The sequence below is a fragment of the Petaurus breviceps genome, unplaced genomic scaffold, assembly GCF_028583685.1.
Source record: "Petaurus breviceps papuanus isolate PSGF00001 unplaced genomic scaffold, PetGlider_PUasm1.0 90630, whole genome shotgun sequence".
Lineage (NCBI taxonomy): Eukaryota > Metazoa > Chordata > Mammalia > Diprotodontia > Petauridae > Petaurus > Petaurus breviceps.
Genome location: NW_027187291.1, coordinates 2,442,946 through 2,461,024, shown reverse-complemented (window position 1 = coordinate 2,461,024; position 18,079 = coordinate 2,442,946). Strand labels below are relative to the sequence as shown.

The 18,079-nt window shown below is 39.4% G+C and overlaps 1 pseudogene; it reads right to left on the bottom strand.

The window, feature by feature from the left end:
* Positions 1 to 3,392: 3,392 nt before the first annotated feature.
* The window catches only part of LOC138143156 (beta-1,4 N-acetylgalactosaminyltransferase 2-like), a 29,575-nt pseudogene continuing 14,888 nt past the window's right edge, over positions 3,393 to 18,079 (bottom strand).

The window sequence follows — 18,079 nt, the reverse complement described above, 5'->3', positions numbered from 1 at the left end:
TTCAAAATTGTTTTCCTGTTATTGTAGTCAAACTGTCAATTATTCTGTTTCTACTCAATTTATTATCTATTGTAGAGAACTTTCAGGAGTCCCCTGGCTCTGCTGTTCCCCTCCCATATATTATTACCTGAAAGGTTACAGGGCAGATAAGCAGGAGGATGTATAAACTTGTTTGGATGTAGAGAACTTTTAGGGTCCCTTAGCCCTGCTAAAGGAATATTCCCCTGCCCTATACAAGTTACCTGCAAGGTTACAGGGAAGATAAGCAAGAGGGCATGTAATCTTTCTTTTGTTCATGCCTCCAGATATGCTCCTAGGATAACTAGATATCCTAGTTAGGATAACTAACCTTAAGCAAGGGTAAATAGTAAACAAGCTTAAGGAAGGGTCCTTGTACATTGTCTGCATTCCTTTGGGGTTTCTACATTCTCTTGGGGGAGCATATAAACTCTGTGAACCCTTTGCATCTTTGGCTCTGTATGAAATGGTCCTGTAATAAATAGACTATTGATTATACCCCCATCTTGTTATTCTCACTGCTCGCTAGCCCACCAACTGCGCTGACCGCAGTAATCTATCAATTTGTACAAAATTTCCCAAGTTTCTCTGAATCCTTTGTAGTCAGAATTTCTTATGGCATAATAATATTCTGCTCATACACCATGACTTGGTCAACTATTCCCCAATAGATGGGAGCGGATAAGTATTCAATACCAACTATGTGCCAGGCACAATACCAGGCCCTTTGACACACTTTCTTTCCAGTTCTTTACCATAATGCAATTGCTCTTTTTGTATATAACATAACAGACCTCAAGAAGCTATCTGTTCTCCCCCACCCCACACTCTATCCCCTTGCTATCTTTTTTTTTCCTGAATTTGGAAGGCTTTTATACCCTTCTAGATATATGCATTGTTCTCTCTTTAACCTTTTTCCAATGACTCCCTACTACCTTCTTCTTTATCAGTTTTTCCTTTTACACCTCATTTGTATGAGATAATCACTCCTTTTTATCTCTTCCTACAGAATATTCCTTTTTTTGGAATCACCATAGCATACTCAGCTTAGCCCAAGTTTTTCTTTCAAATACCCAAATAATATCATCATAAGGCTACTAAAAATATTTTCACATATAAAAAGTAAGTAATTTGACCTTTTAAGAACCTTATAATTGGTCTTAAATGTTTGCCTTGTATTTCTCCTGGATGTTAAGTTTTGCCGTTTTTGTCACAAGTACCTGAAAGTCTTTCAGTTGGTTCAATGTCCATTTTTTTTTCACTTAAGGTAAATTACCATTGGGCATAATCCCAACTTTTTTTCTCTACAAAATATAGTATTCCAAGACATATGGTCCTTCAACATAGCAGCTGCTAGGTCTTGTGTAATCCTTATTGTAGCTTCATGTTTTTTTTTTTTCTTATTGCTTCCAATATTTTTTCCTTAATCTGGGAGCTCTGAAACTTGATATTCCTGTAAACTATGATATTCCTGTAAGTTTTCCTCCTGGGATCTCTTTCAGGTGATGGATCAGTGGATTTTTTTTTTTTATGTTTCTGGCTTGCCTTCTCATTCTAGAATGTTGGGGCCATTTTCCTTGATAATTTTTTTTAAGCAATTGGGGTTAAGTAACTTGCTCAAGGTTACATGGCCAGTTATTTCTGGGCGTGGTACTAAGTATCAGAGCCCGGATTTGATCCCAGGTCATCCCGACTCGGGCCAGTGCTCTTACTCGCTGTGCTACCTGGCTGCCCCCCTTGATAATTTCTTATGATACTGTATCAACATTCTTTTTTTTTTAATTGTAATTTTCAGGTAGTTTAACTATTCTTATATTATTTCTCCTTAATCTGTTCTCCAGATCAGTTTTTCTGATGATACCATTTTTGCTATAAGAAATGATGAAAGGGGAGTGAAGCCAAGATGGCAGCATAGAAGCAGGAAAACTCCCTGAGCTCCCCCCATAACCACCTCATTTACCTATAAAATATGACTCTAAACAAATTTTAGAGCTTCAGAACCCACAAAGTGACAGAGAGAAACAAATCTCCCACTGAAGGCAGCCCAGTAGGTGAACAGAAAGGGTTCATCAAAGCATGCTGGGAGCCCAGCCCTGCATGAGTCCATGGTTTTAGCCCCAGGGCAGCCATGACCAGTGGCTTCAGTGGACTTTGGGAAAGTGGATCACCAGCAGCAGTGGCGGTTTCCAGAATTATAAATGCCAAAGAAAATGTGAGAGGTCAGTGTAGAACTTTGTTGGAACTGAGGGACATGGAGGTGCAGTCTGGCCTCTCCCTTGGAGTGAGAAGTGGTGGAGGTGAGGCAGCTATACAGCTGCCTCCTTTTGGATGCTTCAGATCTCCTGCTCTGTGGATTGTAGGAGGGCCAAGCAAAGATTCAGAGGATAATTGCTCTTGCTTTAATCTGCCTGGAACTGGATTGCAGTCTTGGGTGGTGGTCCTGAGGTGTGTGACCAGTGAGCCAGAGTGTGTGGGGGCTGTAGAGATGGCACCCTCCTACTAGCTCTGGCAGCTGTAAAAACCCCAGCAATTTGGGATAAGCCAAAGCTAAAGAAGTGGTTGCAACTGGGGAAGTAACATTTGTTCTCAAAATTTTGCCAGAAGATCAGCAATATGGTGGGGGTTGGGGGAGAGACATCATTCTAGTTCAGTAACTTTTCCATAAACTGGAGAACCCAGCAGCCAGTCTTGTGACCTGTTCCTCTTTTTGTCTAGACAAGAATCACAGTCTAGAGACTATGAGAAAAGTAGGCAAGATTCCAAAGATAACCATCAATGCCTTTCATAAGCCTCATTCAGACAACTCATGTGGATATACATGGGTTGTACCCATACATTACAGGAAATTTAGTAAACATTCTACATGCAACCACTGACTTTTGGTCCCTTTCCTGACAAACTACACTACCTTATTGTCCACTCCCAAAGTATCCTCTCAGTTTATATGCACTATTTATTGACCAAGGATGTATTTTTAATACTTCATCAATGGAAATCTTCTCTATTGTTCTGCTAATTGATTGATCAATTTTTCGTAGTCCTAACTATGGATTTTTCTATCCTATAATTTTTAAATCCAAAAATTGGATCTGTTTAACACTGCTCTAAGTCACAAATTGATAAGTTCTACATTGTCCTCCTCCTAATTTCTCAATGTCCATTCCAAATTTCAACTGGTCCCTTCCAAATTTTCCTGACCAGAATCTGACTGGTTGATATCAGAATTGATCCATACCCAAAGTTCTTTTTATCAAATTATTCATTCTAGCCTACCCACCTATCAACTGGGTCATTTTAAAAAATATATGCCATTCTTTTTTTTTCTTTTTTGGAGGGGGGAAGGCAGGGCAATTGGGGTTAAGTGACTTGCCCAAGGTTACATGGCTAGTAAATGTTAAGTGTCTGAGGCCGGATTTGAAATCAAGTCCTCTTGACTTCAGGGCCAGTGCTCTATTCACTGTGCCACCTAGCCACCTCTATTGCTTTTCTTACAGATTGACTTGTTTATTCTGTTTTTTCCTCCTTCAATTCCTATAGCCTATTCCTCCTCCTTTCTACCCTCAGTCCTCAGTATAACAATGGAGATGGTTCTTGAAGAAATGAAGGGTCAGTTTAAACTGGAACTCTGCCTCAGAACTGAGCTGGACCCAGCTGTAGAATTTCTTCAAGGGAGAATTCTCTGGGCCAGGTGCCAGGTCTTGGAGCTGGTGATGAACCATCACATCTGAACAAGGTCCTACTTGAAGACTCCCCAAACCATCAATGAAAAATTCTACAAGGGAGAGAAAGTAGAGAGAATAGAGCTGAAAAGCTATGGGCTAAAGGTCAAAATAGACAGTACTGCCTTCCCCTGCAAGCAAGTGTCCTATGTTAGGAGATCCAGGTGAAGAATAAGACAGTCCTCACCTTAGAGCTCCCTGGTCTGATGGGTATAATGGTGCAATAGATGCAGGAAGAGAGGAAAATACAGACTCTCCAGATTGAAAGCTCTAGATCTCAGGGCTAAGAAGTAAACGATAAATTCAGGACTGAAGGCTGGGGAAGGGTCTGTTGTATGGCATAGAAACAGATTCTGGAGACTCTCAAAGTGGGACACAATAAGGAACCAGATGATCTCTTTAGTTTTGGGAGGAGGTTTGGGAACATGGTTTAAAAAATAGTGTATTCTCTGAAATACTGGCTAATTTTTAACCTTAGCCTAGCATTCTTACCTGAATGTACTACACTCTGCAGCAAAGGATCAAAGCCAGCCCCACAGAGCTCTCTGTGCAGGCCAGAAAGAAATTGACAATACCAGTTGCTATCACATAATTGGTGAAGCCATCCAAGTCCCGAAAGGATCCTAATTGCTTATGAATGCAGCTGCCATCTTCACCTTGGGCCAACAGCAGCTTGAACAGGAATGAATCTCCAGCCACAAAGCCACCTACCTACCCAAGATGGGGAAGAATAGAAAAATGGGCATTAATGAACTCAGTGGGCTCAGCACCTGTCTTCCCTTTCCTGGGAAGTCTTTCAGAAATATTTCATATCATTATTATCATGATGATTCTCTTGGTCTATCCAAACACTCAGCTCAAGGACTCTCAGATTCTTAAATCCCCCACCTTCCTTCCCATCTATCCTCTATTTTCTCTATCCAACAAGGCTCAACAATACAATGATCCAAGACAACTCTGAAGGACTTATCGTGTAAAATGCTGTTTATCCCCAGAGAAAGAACTGATGGTGTCTGAATACAGATTGAAGCATACTTTTTTAAAACTTTCTTTATTTTTCTTGAAGAGCTTTTTTATCTATATTTTCTTTCACAACATGAATATTATGGAAATGTTTTACATGACCATACATGTATAACCTGTATCAAATTGCTTGCCTTCTTGATGAGAGGGGTGGGGAGGGAGGAAGGGAGAGAATTTGCAATTCAAAATTTTAAATACAAATGTTAAAAATTGTTTATATGTGTAACTGGGTAAGGGGGGGTAGGAAATACTAAATAAATTAAAAGAAAACCAAAACTAAGGTAAGAACATTTCAATCATTTCTATTATTGTTACCATGTTCTGATTTCTGAGATCTCCTTGGGACCTTTCTACCCAGCTTGGTGGAATAGTAGGGACAGTACTAGATATGGAGTCAGGAAGACAAGTTCACATCTAGCCTCAGACACTTATTAGCCATGTGACCATAGGCAAGTCACCTAATGTCTGTCTGCCTCAGTCTCTTCAACTATAAAATGGGAATTATTATAGCATCTACCTCACAGAGTTGTTTTGAGGATCAAATATGATAATAGTTGTAATGTGCTTAGCTCAGGGTCTGGCATACAGTAGGAACTTAATAAAAATTATTATTCCCTTACCTATTTTACAATGCTGCCCGTAGACCAAGGGGTCCAGGGATTTAACCTATTCTTGACAGTTTAGTGCAGGGGTATGTAATAGTAATGGAATTTAAAGATCCCCCTGTATTGGCTTGGTTTTTGGGCTGAGTATTGAAAACCAGAGCTTGTGAATCCCACTTGAGGGATGGACTTGTTGACATGAAAATAAAGGGCTGAACTGGGAGGAGCTGGTGCTGTGGATTTAATGAGAAGGCCGAAGCAGAGAGAAGGCCTGAGCAGAGAGAGGCAGAAGAACTTTTGGAAGCAGCATCATGGAGGCAGAGAGAGAGAGAGAAAAGATTGCTGAGGGCCAGTTCAAGCTGCCCAGGACTTTTGAGGGCTGCCACTGGGAGCTGCCAAGGATTGAGGAGACATGGCTGTGACTCCAGTGTTTTGATGTTGTTTTGCTAGATTCGTTCGCTGGTGAAGGACAGTGCTGTTACAGAGGTTCTGGAACCTTGCTGTTGGTTCAGAAGCCCTGAAGAAGGATTTTCTTGTTTTATGTTTACAGAAATCCTGGAAGAGGGTCTTCCTGATATTTTCAGGGGTCCTGAGACTGTTCTGTAAGCAGAGAGTGAATTGATGAGGACACTGGCAATGTATATTGTGGCTTTGTTAAGCTTTGTCTCCCCAGGAACAGAGATTGCTGAGAACTTGCCTTGGGTCAAGATGAAGAAAAGACCTCTCTTTGGGTACTAAATGCTGTGATGATGTCTTAACCTTGCTGTAGCTCAGGAGTAGATGGCCTTTGTGCTCTCCACTGCCTCTTTTGAGAAGGTGCTTGGCATTAAATGATGATAATTGGAATTCAGTTGTGATCCAGGGGTAGGAAACTTAACTTTTTTGTGCTCTGTGATTGACCAAATGAATATACTTTGTTTACGATTGGAAGCTAATCTCCATTTGAGAAGAGAGACTTTGTGATTGACTAAATGAATGTACTGCCCAGGGATGGAGTAGTACTTGGAATTTATTGAATCACTCTTGGTGAATGCTGTATTTTGATTTTCTCTGTTCTGTGAATGTTTTGCCTTAATTTGTCACTGAATAAAATGGAGAGTTACTATGCTGGTATTCTGAAACTTGGAAGTTGCCTTTGCTTGGCATTGCAGGGTGGGGAACCTGTGGCCTTGAGACCACAAGTGACTCTTTAGGGCCTCAAATGTGTCCCTTAAAGGCTCTGATGGATTCACTTGAGGACCTAAAGGGTCGCCTGTGGCCTCGAGGCCACAGGTTCCCTACCCCTGGTTTAGTGCATTGAGAGTGTCTGATAGTGACAGAGGGCAACATTTCTCCCCACTCCAGCACTTATGCCAGCAATCAGAGTTATTTCATGTGTTTATCCTATCCCTCTAACATAATCTCTGCTCTCTCTAGGTGACAGGAAGCACAGTCCAAAGGGAAATGCCACTGGGTCTTACAAATTCCAAGGCTAGATGGAGCCATCATCAGGAAATAGGTACCAGAGATCAGAGACTGTTACTTAAGGTAAAAACTAGAGCACTCTGAGTATAGGAGACAGGAGTGAGGCTCTGGTGAAGGACAGTGGGGACAAGGGGTGTGGGCAAGAAGGCAACAGATGATCCAGGAAAGGACACACAACCAAATCCAAAAGTGAAAACTGAATTACAGGAAAACAAGCCAATGGGATGCAAAATCAGAATATCAAGGGAGTCAGGCAATCTGACTGCTTGACTCATGGTCATCAGTTCAGCTGGAAAGACTCATGTATCAGCATGGCTTGAGGGCAACAGCATAGAGAATAGCACTTGAGGAAGGGAATGCATAGGTGTGGGGTCATGAGTGAAAGTGGGGAGAGGGTATAAAAGACAAATACTGCCTCCTGGGCAATTCTGCCTCTGGCCCTTGCTCTGATATCTAAGAGCTGGCAAGTCATTTAACTTGAGTCTCAGTTCTGTAAAATGCAGATAATAACACCTGTCCTACCTATCTCAAAAGATCATGAGGTTCAAATGACAAAGTGTTTTGCAAGCTATAAAATGCTATGTGCCAGTTATTATTATCATTAGTAATAATCAACAGTAATTCAAAAAGTACCTACTATGTGATAGGCACTGTGCTGGGCAAAAGACTGATCCTTCAAGGAACATGTGTTCTACCCAGTGAAGGGAGAGAAAACGTATTCACAAATAATTAACTATAGGATATATATTAACTACATGTAGCAGAGGTGATCAGAGAAATTCCTAATTCTGAGGCCAAAATTTGGATCAAGCCATTAGACAACTGGGTCAAAAGTCTAGAATTCCTATAGAGGACTGGATTTAATCTAAGTCACTGCATCTAGAATAGAAGAGGCAACAGTATTCAGACTACAAAGGGACAGGACCAAACAGCACCTGATGATCTTATCTCATCAAAGAATGAGCAGAGTCTGGCCCAAGCACAAAGTCCCAGAAGCCAAGACAGGCAATATGAGTAAGCAGAAGAAAATGCTAAGCCCAGCAAAGAATACTCTAGGTTTAAAGAGGCGCAGAAGGTAAACATGGAAGAGAGTAACCTCAAGACAAGGTAGATACCCATTAAAAAAAATGTTTTGTCTTTAAGAATTATGAGAATAGTTGGAAGAAATGAAGCAAGAGATTTTTTAAGAGATTTTAAAGTAAAAACTCTGGTTTCAGACACTTATTAGCTATGTGATCCTGGGCAAATCACTTAACCCTGTTTGCCTCAGTTTCTTCATTTGTAAAAATGAATTGAAGAGGGGTGGCTAGGTGGTGCAGTGAATAGAGCACCAACCATGGAGTCAGGAGGACCTGAGTTCAAATCCAGCCTCAGACACTTAACACTTACTAGCTGTGTGACCTTGGGCAAGTCACTTAACCCCAATTGCCCTACCTTCCCCCTTCCAAAAAGCAAAAGAAAAAAAAAAGAATTGAAGAAAGAAATGACAAACCACTCCAGTATCTTTGCCAAGAAAGTTTCAAATGGTGTCACAAAGAGTCAGACATGACCGAAAAATGACTAAACAACAAAAAGCTCTGGAAGGAAATATTATAAGGAGAATACATAGTTTAGCACAGAAGGAAGAAAATATTACTCAAGTAGTAAAAAGTAATCAAAATTCGTTAACTCCAGGAAACAATAAATATTAGAATTGACTAAGAGGATTGGAAAAATGGAGGAAAATGTAGTTGTATACTATTAAAAACAATTCACTGGAAAAAGAGGTTGAGGAATGAGCATTTAAGAATCATTGGACTTCTTGAAAACCATCACCAAGTTAAAAAAACAAAACAACTAGAAAGCCTAGGAATGAAAGAACCCTTGCTTAGTATGTTACATAGTATCTATCTAAAACAAAAAGTCAGCAATATAATGGAGAAAACTAGAGGCCCTTCTAATAAATTGAATAGTAAAGCAAGGATGCCCACTGTTGCCATTATCATATGATATAGTTACAAAATACTAACTATGGTGATAAAACGAGGAAAATGGAAAATTTTTGAGGGAATAAGTGCAGGCAAAGAAACAAAATGATGACTTTTGCAAATAGAATATTTAGAGGACTCCAGAGAGACAACTAAAAATTAACTGAAATAATTTACAAGTTCAGTAAAGTAGCAAAATATAAAACAATTTTGAAAAGGAGATGAGCATACTCAGAATGGAGTTTCAAAAGGCTCTTTATGAGAGTGATGGCACAAGTCCAGCTAGAATACCAACTGTACCAAAACAGAATAATTCTTTTAAAAATTATTTTATTTTTAATTTATGGAATAAAGCATTTCTATAACATGGTAAAAAAAAAAAGATTTCACATGAAACCACAAATCTATTGTGCACAACTTGCTATTCCTTTCAAATTTTACAGCAAAATTATCATGTAGATTTCTTTTTTTCCCCTTAAGATAGAGTTGATTTTTTTTTAAAAAATTCTTCCGAACTTTGCTCTTATGGTCAAGGGCACCACCTCTGCCTAATGGCTAATGTTGGAAACCTTTCTGTTGTCCTGGATTCCTCATTCTCATCCTCTGCTCATATCCAGTCAGTCACTAGATGTAAGTGCCTGTATCTTCATGTTTCTCATCTAAATCCCCTTTTCTACACTCACTCAGCCACTACTTTACTTCAGTCCATCATCTCCTCTGCCTTGGATTATGGCAATAGCTTTTTCTAATTATTCTCCCTTCCTAAAGCTTCTCCCCACTGCAATACATCCTTCACACACATGTCAAAGTGATTTTCCTAAGGCTCAGGTCTGACTAGCCCTCTGGGTCTACTTGGTCTTTCTCATCTCTTGGTCTTCCTGTCTCTATCTCCCATCTCTATGCCTTTGTACTGCCTTTTATATATGGAGTACTTTTCTTCCTTGTATCTGCCTCTTAGGACTCCTGATTTCCTTCAAGACTGAACCTCACCATCTACAGGAGGCTTTCTCTTCCCACATCTAGCTGCCTGTGCCTTCTTCTCTAAAGTTACCTTCTCTCTCTTTTTCCCTCTCTGTCTCTCTCTCAGTCTCTGTCTCTCTCTCTCTGTCTCTCTCTCTCTGTCTCTCTCTCTCTCTCTGTCTCTGTCTCTGTCTCTCTCTCCCTCTCTCTCTGTCTCTCTCTCTCTCTCTGTCTCTCTCTGTCTCTCTGTCTCTCTCTCTCTGTCTGTCTCTCTCTCTCTCTCTCTCTCTCTCTCTCTCTCTCTCTCTCTGTCTCTCTCTCTCTCTCTCTCTCTCTCTCTCTCTCTCTCTCTCTCTCTCTCTCTCTCTCTCTCTCTGTCTCTCTCTCTGTCTCTGTCTCTGTCTCTCTCTCTCCCTCTCTCTCTCCATTTCTCACTCTATATCTGTTTCTATTTATCCCTATACATACATATATAGATAGATATGTAGATAGTCAGTTAGTTGTTGTCCTTCATTCTCAAAGACAACCAAAACAACATCACTGTGCCAAAATCAAGTTTCAATGTGTCTGCCTGTGGCTGAACAGACCAACCTGATCTCAGAATGCTCTGCCACAAGTTGGGCACAAATAGTCCATGTGAATGTTTGGGGTGGATTCTTCAAGTTTGCATATCTTGTTTCATTTGAACTGTTTCAATTCTGCTTTGCTTATAGAGTACAGCACCTTCTCTGATGAGGACACACAATGCTGAGTGGTCCTGTGCCAGTGTCTCCCATGTCACACAATCAATTCCAAAGAAAGACATTGAGAGTGTCCTTGTGTCAGTTCTTCTGTCTACCGTGTGAACACTTTTCCTATTTGAGTTCTCCATAAAAGTCTTTTTGACAAGTGTATGTTTTGTCATAGACATACATGCATATATATGTATAATGTACATATTCTGTCCCCTCTCTCCTTTGAAAATAAATTCCTTGAGGGCAAAAAATGTTTTTGTTCTTTCCCTATATCCCTAGAATCTGGCACTTAATAACTAACTGCTGATAATTGGTGTATCAGCAATGCCATATTCACAATGCCTATGGAGATTACAGATACGCTGATATAATTATCCATCACAAAATACATCATGCTTGCCATATGGGGGAATAAGCTAGAAAATTTATTAAGATACCAAAAGACTGAGTCCCAACACCAGAAAGTGAAAGCCATCAGACTAGTTATGAAATTGGCACAGGTAGATAAAGTAGAAAACACCCACATTCTCAAGCCTTTAAAACAGAACAGGCTACCTCAGGCAAAGGTCCTCCTCTCCCCACTCAGCAACCACCCAGCGTCCAGGAAGCATGCTCCCAGCAGCCCCGGCCCCTGGCAGTCCTCAGCAGGAGTCCTTAGCAGAAATTCTGGCTGACTCAAAAAGGGCTTCGCACTGCTGTCGCCGCTGCCTCTGCTGCTGCTGCTGCCATCGCCACCACTGCTAGCCACCGCAGGAACTCCAGCTTGGCTTCCGCTTCCTCTTGCTCCACCCCTTCCTTCTATGTCAGCAATTCCAATGGGGCATGGAAGATCTTTAAATCCCATAACCCTTACATTCGGCCCCAGGATCTTTCATGTCCCTTACTTGGCAAAAATACAGTAGGAATAACTGGTGTCAACAAAATTTCACAACAATATAACAAGAATAGCACACAATAAACACAGAAAACTATATTTTAGGGTGGGGCTTGAGCACAAGCTCCCCATCATTCCCCCCACCCTGAACAAATGGGGCCCCAAAATCTTGTGGTAAGGGGTGAAGGTCTCTTCTTCCATGGCTACTTGCTGCTGAAATCGGATGTAGAGCTGTCCCTGTCCTGAGGGGTCCCATTTGAAAGGTCAGTTCTTAATATGCTTGATGCCAGGTCCAAGGGTGACACATCACAGTTGCAGACAGGGGGTGACATCCAGCTTAAGCTATCAGGCATCTACAGATGGAGGGTACCGAGCCTGTGGAAACAAATCTAGCAACCAAGGTGAACAAACAAAAACTCAAGAAGAAGAAAAGAGACAATAACCAATTGACATATATGACGTTCTTCTGCTATCTGTTTTAACAGTGAATGAGAGATACTAATACCTCGATCTTGTGCCCACTGGTGTGTGGCCTGGACCCCCAAATGGCCTGCTGTTTGGTGGACCCATTTTGCTAATACCGGATCATGAGTTGTTGTCAAAGTAGGGACAATATGTTCAGGAGCAATCTTTGCCAGTTGATCAGCATGAGCATTGTACTCACGTTCTGGTGTGGTGGGGGCCACGTGAGCATCTACATGAAAAACTGACAAGTCAGTGACCAAAGACATGTTCCAGATATCTTCTTTGCCCCAGACTTGTTTGCCATGAATTTCCCAATTTTCATTTTTCCACATGGGCATCCATGTAGCTAACCCATTAGCTACTGCCCATGAATCAGTGAATATATGACACTGTCCTCCTTGTTCTATTTTGATAGCTTGATATACTGCCATAAGTTCAGCATATTGGCTACTTGCCCCTATCCCAGTACTTTCCAAAGTCCTTCTAGTACATGGGTTATAGGCCACTGCTTTCCAATGTCTTTTTTGCCCCAAATATTTTGCTGTCCCATCAGTAAACCATGCATGTCTCTTTTGTTCCTCAGTTAATACATCATATCCCTCATTCCATTTTACAGTGGACTGTACCAACTGTTGCTTTGGCTCAGGGAGTGTGTCATTCCTCTCAATTTCTATGTTTGCTACAGATTCATGTAGAGCAGAGACTCCGCTTTTGCCTGTTTTCGCTCTATTTTGAATATACCACTTCCATTTGATTATACTAGCCTCTTGGGCATGTCCAATTCTGTGAGAAGCTGGGGTACTCATTACCCAGGACATAATTGGGATTCCAGGTCTTAATATCACTTCATGGCCCAGAGTCAGTTGTTCAGTCTCCACCAAAGCCCAATATGCAGCTAACAACTGCTTTTCTTTTTTTTTTAATTCTTTAATTTATTAATTTGTTTGTTTCCTTTTAGTTTACAGGATTCAATTCCACAATTCCTTGAATTTCACATTTTGTCCCCCTCTCTCCCCTCCTCCCCCGCCATGGCGTCTTATAATCAAGTATAGGATCTGTAGATACTTTCACATTATACAATGGTCAGGTTATAAGGATGGATTGTACCAGCTGGAATGAAAAATGGTATAGAGGACACAAAATCAAATAAGAGAACGAAAGAGATCAGGTATTTTGCTTCCACCTGGATATAAATTTAGTTCTTTCTAGTTCTTTCTCTGGATGCATGTTTTTCTCTCCATCATGCGTCTTTTGGGATTGACTTATATCCCTGCATTGTTGAGAAGAGTCCAGTCTATCAGAGTTGGTCATCACACATACGTTGTGTCTGTAATTGTGTACAAATTCCTCCTGGTTCTACTCTTCTCACTCAGCATCAGTTCTTTTAAGCCTCTCCAGGTAAATATGAAGACCGCCTGCTCCCCGTTTCTTATAGCGCAATAATATTCCATAACATGCATATACCACAACTTGTTCAGCCATTCCCCAATTGATGGACACCCCCTTAAGTTCCAATTCTTTGCCACAACAAAAAGAGCTGCTATAAACATTTTTGTACATATGGGTCTTTCTCCCATTTCTATGATCTCTTTGGGATATAACCCTAGGAGTGGTATTGCTGGATCAAAGGGTATGAAAGTATTTATAGCCCTTTGGGCATAGTTCCAGATTGCTCTCCAGAAAGGCTGGATCAGTTCACAGCTCCACCAACAATGCATTTGTGTTCCAGTTTGCCCACATCCTCTCCAGCATTTGTCATTTTCCTGTTTTGTCATCTTAGCCATTCTGACTGGTGAGATGTGGTACCTCAGAGTTGTTTTGATTTGCATTTCTCTAACCAATAGTGAGTTAGAGAATTTCTTCATGTGCTTATAGATAGCTTTAATTTCTTTCTCTGAAAACTGCCTGTTCATATCCTTTGACCATTTATCAATTGGGGAATGACTTGTATTCTTATAAATATGACTCAGTTCTCTGTATATTTTAGAGATGAGTCCTTTGTCAGAGACATAGGTTGTAAAGATTCTTTCCTAATTTCCCACCTCCCTCTTAATCTTGGTTACATTGGCTTTATTTGTACAGAAACGTTTCAATTTCATGTAGTCAAAATTATCCATTTTACATTTTATAATGTTCTCTAATTCCTGTTTCGTCATAAAGTCATTCCCTCTCCACAAGTCTGATAGGTAAACTATTCCTTGTTTTAGCAGACTGCTTACAGTATCAACCTTTATACCTAGATCATGAACCCATTTAGACTTGATTTTGGTATATGGTGTTAGATAATGGTCTATGTCCAGTTTCTGCCATACTATATTCCAGTTTTCCCAGCAGTTTTTATCAAATAGTGAGTTCTTATCCCAAAAAACAGGGTCTAGGGGTTTATCAAACAATACATTACTGTAGTCGTTGACTTCTGAATCTCGTGTGCCTAATCTATTCCATTGATCCACTCCCCTATTCCTAAGCCAGTACCAAGTAGTTTTGGTGACTGCTGCTTTATAGTACAGATTGAAATCTGGTAAAGCTAGTCCACCTTCCCTAGCATTTTTTTTCATTAATTCCCTTGATATTCTGGACCGTTTATTCTTCCAGATGAATTTTGTTACTATTTTTTCTAACTCTATAAAGTAGTTTTTTGGTAAATTAATTGGTATGGCACTAAATATATAATTTAATTTAGGTAAAATTGTCATTTTTATTATATTAGCTCGACCCAGCCATGAGCAATTGATATTTTTCCAATTAGTTAGATCTGACTTTATTTGTGTGAAAAGTGTTTTGTAGTTATGATCATACAGGTCCTGGGTTTGTTTTGGCAGGTAGATTCCCAAATATTTTATGTCTACAGTAACTTTAAATGGGATTTCTCTTTCTACTTCTTGCTGTTGAATTTCATTGGAAATATATAGGAATGCCAAGGATTTATGTGGGTTTATTTTATATCCTGCAACTTTGCCAAATTTATTTATTGTCTCAAGCAGTTTTTTACTTGATTCTCTAGGATTCTCTAAGTATATCATCATATCATCTGCGAAGAGTGATAGCTTGGTCTCTTCTTTGCCTAACTTGATTCCTTTGATTTCTTTTTCTTCTCTAATTGCTACTGCTAACATTTCTAGTACCAGATTGAATAAGAGGGGTGATAGTGGACACCCTTGTTTCACCCCTGATCTTATGGGAAATGCTTCCAGCTTCTCCCCATTACATATAATACTTGCTGATGGCTTTAAATAGATGCTACCTATTATTTTAAGGAAGGCTCCATTTATTCCTATACTTTCTAATGTTTTTAATAGGAATGGATGTTGTATTTTGTCAAAAGCCTTTTCTGAATCTATTGAGGTGATCATGTGGTTTCTGCTAATTTTATTGTTGATATGATCAATTATACTGATGGTTTTCCTAATATTAAACCATCCTTGCATTCCTGGAATAAATCCTACCTGATCAAAGTGTATTATTCTTGAGATAAGTTGCTGTAGTCTTTTGGCTAGTATTTTATTTAGAATTTTTGCATCTATATTCATGAGGGAGATTGGTCTATAATTTTCTTTCTCTGTTTTATCTCTTCCTGATTTAGATATCAGTACCATATTTGTGTCATAAAAAGAATTTGGTAGGACTCCTTCTTCAATAATTTTCCCAAATAATTTGTAGAGTATTGGAATCAATTGTTCTTTAAATGTTTGATAGAATTCACTAGTGAATCCATCTGGCCCTGGAGATTTTTTCCTAGGGAGGTGACTGATGGCTTGTTCAATTTCTTTTTCTGAGATGGGATTATTTAAGTAATTTATTTCCTCTTCAGTTAATCTGGGCAACTTGTATGTTTCTAAATATTCATCCATTTCCCTAAGATTGTCAAATTTATGTGCATACAATTGGGAAAAATAATTCCTAATTATTGTTTTGATTTCCTCTTCATTGGAGGTAGATTCACCCTTTTCATTTTTGATACTCATAATTTGGTTTTCTTCTTTCTTTTTCTTTTTATCATATTGACTAAGGGTCTATCAATTTTGTTGGTTTTTTTTTCATAAAACCAGCTCTTGGTTTTATTTATTAGTTCAATAGTTTTCTTAATTTCAATTTTATTAATCTCTCTTTTAGTCTTCAATATTTCTAGTTTAGTATTTAATTGGGGATTTTGAATTTGTTCTTTTTCTAGGTTTTTTTAATTGCATGCCCAATTCATTGAGCTCCCTTTTCTCTAACTTAATCACGTATGCACTCTGGTATATAAAACTTCCCCTAAGAACTGCCTTTAATGTATCCTACAGATTTTGGTATGTTGTCTCATTATTATCATTCTCTTGAATGAAATTACTGATTGTTTCTATAATTTCTTCTTTGACCCACTCATTCTTTAGGATCAAATTGTTTAATTTCCAGTTAGTTTTTAGTCTGTCTTTCCCTGGCCCTTTATTGCATATAATTTTTATTGCATCATGATCTGAGAACGATGCGTTTAATATTTCTGCCTTACTGCATAGAATTGTGAGGTTTTTATGCCCTAGAACATGGTCAATTTTTGAAAATGTGCCATGAACCGCTGAGAAGAAAGTATATTCCTTTTTATCCCCATTCAGTTTTCTCCAGAGATCTATCATACCTATCCTCTCTAAAATCCTGTTCACCTCCTTAACTTCTTTCTTGTTTATTTTGAGGTTGGATTTATCAAGTTCAGATAGGGGGAGATTAAGGTCTCCCACTAGTATAGTTTTGCTATCTATTTCTTCCTCTAATTCGTTTACCTTCACCTCTAGGAATTTGGATGCTACACCACTTGGTGCATATATGTTAAGTAGTGATATTGCTTCATTCTTGATGGTGCCTTTTAACAGGATATAGTTTCCTTCCTTATCTCTTTTAATTAGGTCAATTTTTGCATTTGCTTTATCTGAGATAAGGATTGCTACCCCTGCTTTTTTTTACTTTAGCTGAGGCATGATATATTTTACCCCAACCTTTTACCTTTACCTTGTGTGTATCCCTCTGTTTCAAATGTGTTTCTTGTAAACAGCATATTGTAGGATTGTGATTTCTAATCCATTCTGCTATCCATCTCTGTTTTATAGGAGAGTTCATTCCATTCACATTTACAGTTATGATTGTTATCTGCTTCTTTCCCCTCATCCTATTCCTGCCCCTGTTAATGTTCGTATTTTCCCTCCCTTCTCCCTTCCCCCCCTTAATAGTTTTCTTTTTGACCACCGCCTCCCTCAGTGTTCCCTTTTCGGCCCCCCTCCCTTTTCCTCCCCTTTTCCCCTTACTACTTTCCTCTCTACAAACCACTCCCACCCCCCTTTTGTAACCCTTTCCCCCTCCTACTACCTGTAGGATATTGTTATACTTAATGAGGTATGCTATTTTTTCTTCACATCAAGAATGACAGGAACAGATCTCGTGCGAAGCTCCTCTCCCTCCCCTCTTTCCCTCTAAAATGATGTGTGTTCTCCTTGTTTACCTTTCTAAGTCACTGTTGCTTCTCGTAATTGGAGGTTGAATTTTCCATTGAGTTCTGGCTTTTTTATTAAGAAGGTCTGGAACTCTGTTATATCATTGAATGACCATCTCTTTGCCTGGAAGAATATGCTCAGTCTCGCTGGGTATGTGATCCTTGGTTGTAATCCGAGCTGTTTTGCCTTCCTGAAAATAGTATTCCACTGCCTCCGATCTTTCAGTGTGGAGGCTGACAAATCCTGTGCAATCCTCACTGTGGACCCTCGATATTTGAATTGTTTCTTTCTGGCTGCTTGAAGTATTTTCTCTTTTATCTGGTACTTCTGGAGTTTGGCCACAACATTTTGAGGATTTTTCAGTTTGGGATCTCTTACAGCAGGTGCCTGGTAGATTCTGTCGATTTCTGTTTTCCCCTCAGGTTCTAGTATCTCAGGGCAGTTTTCCTTGATGAGCTCTTGGAGAATGTTGTCCAGGCTCATTTTTTCATCATAATTTTCTGGTAGGTCTATGATTCTCAGATTATCTCTCCTGGATCTGTTTTCCAGGTCAGTTATTTTTTCTTTGAGGTATTTTACCTCTTTTTCTAATTTTTCATTTTTGTTGTTTTGCTTGGCTAATTCTTGGTTCCTCATAGAGTTATTTGTTTCCATTTGTTTAATTCTGGTTTTTAGCAAATCATTTTCCTTGGTTAATTTTTGAAGCTCCTTTTCCATATCATACACTTTTCTTTTTAGAGAGATGTTTTCCTCATTATAATGTTTTTCAAATTCTGCTATTTTCGTTTTGA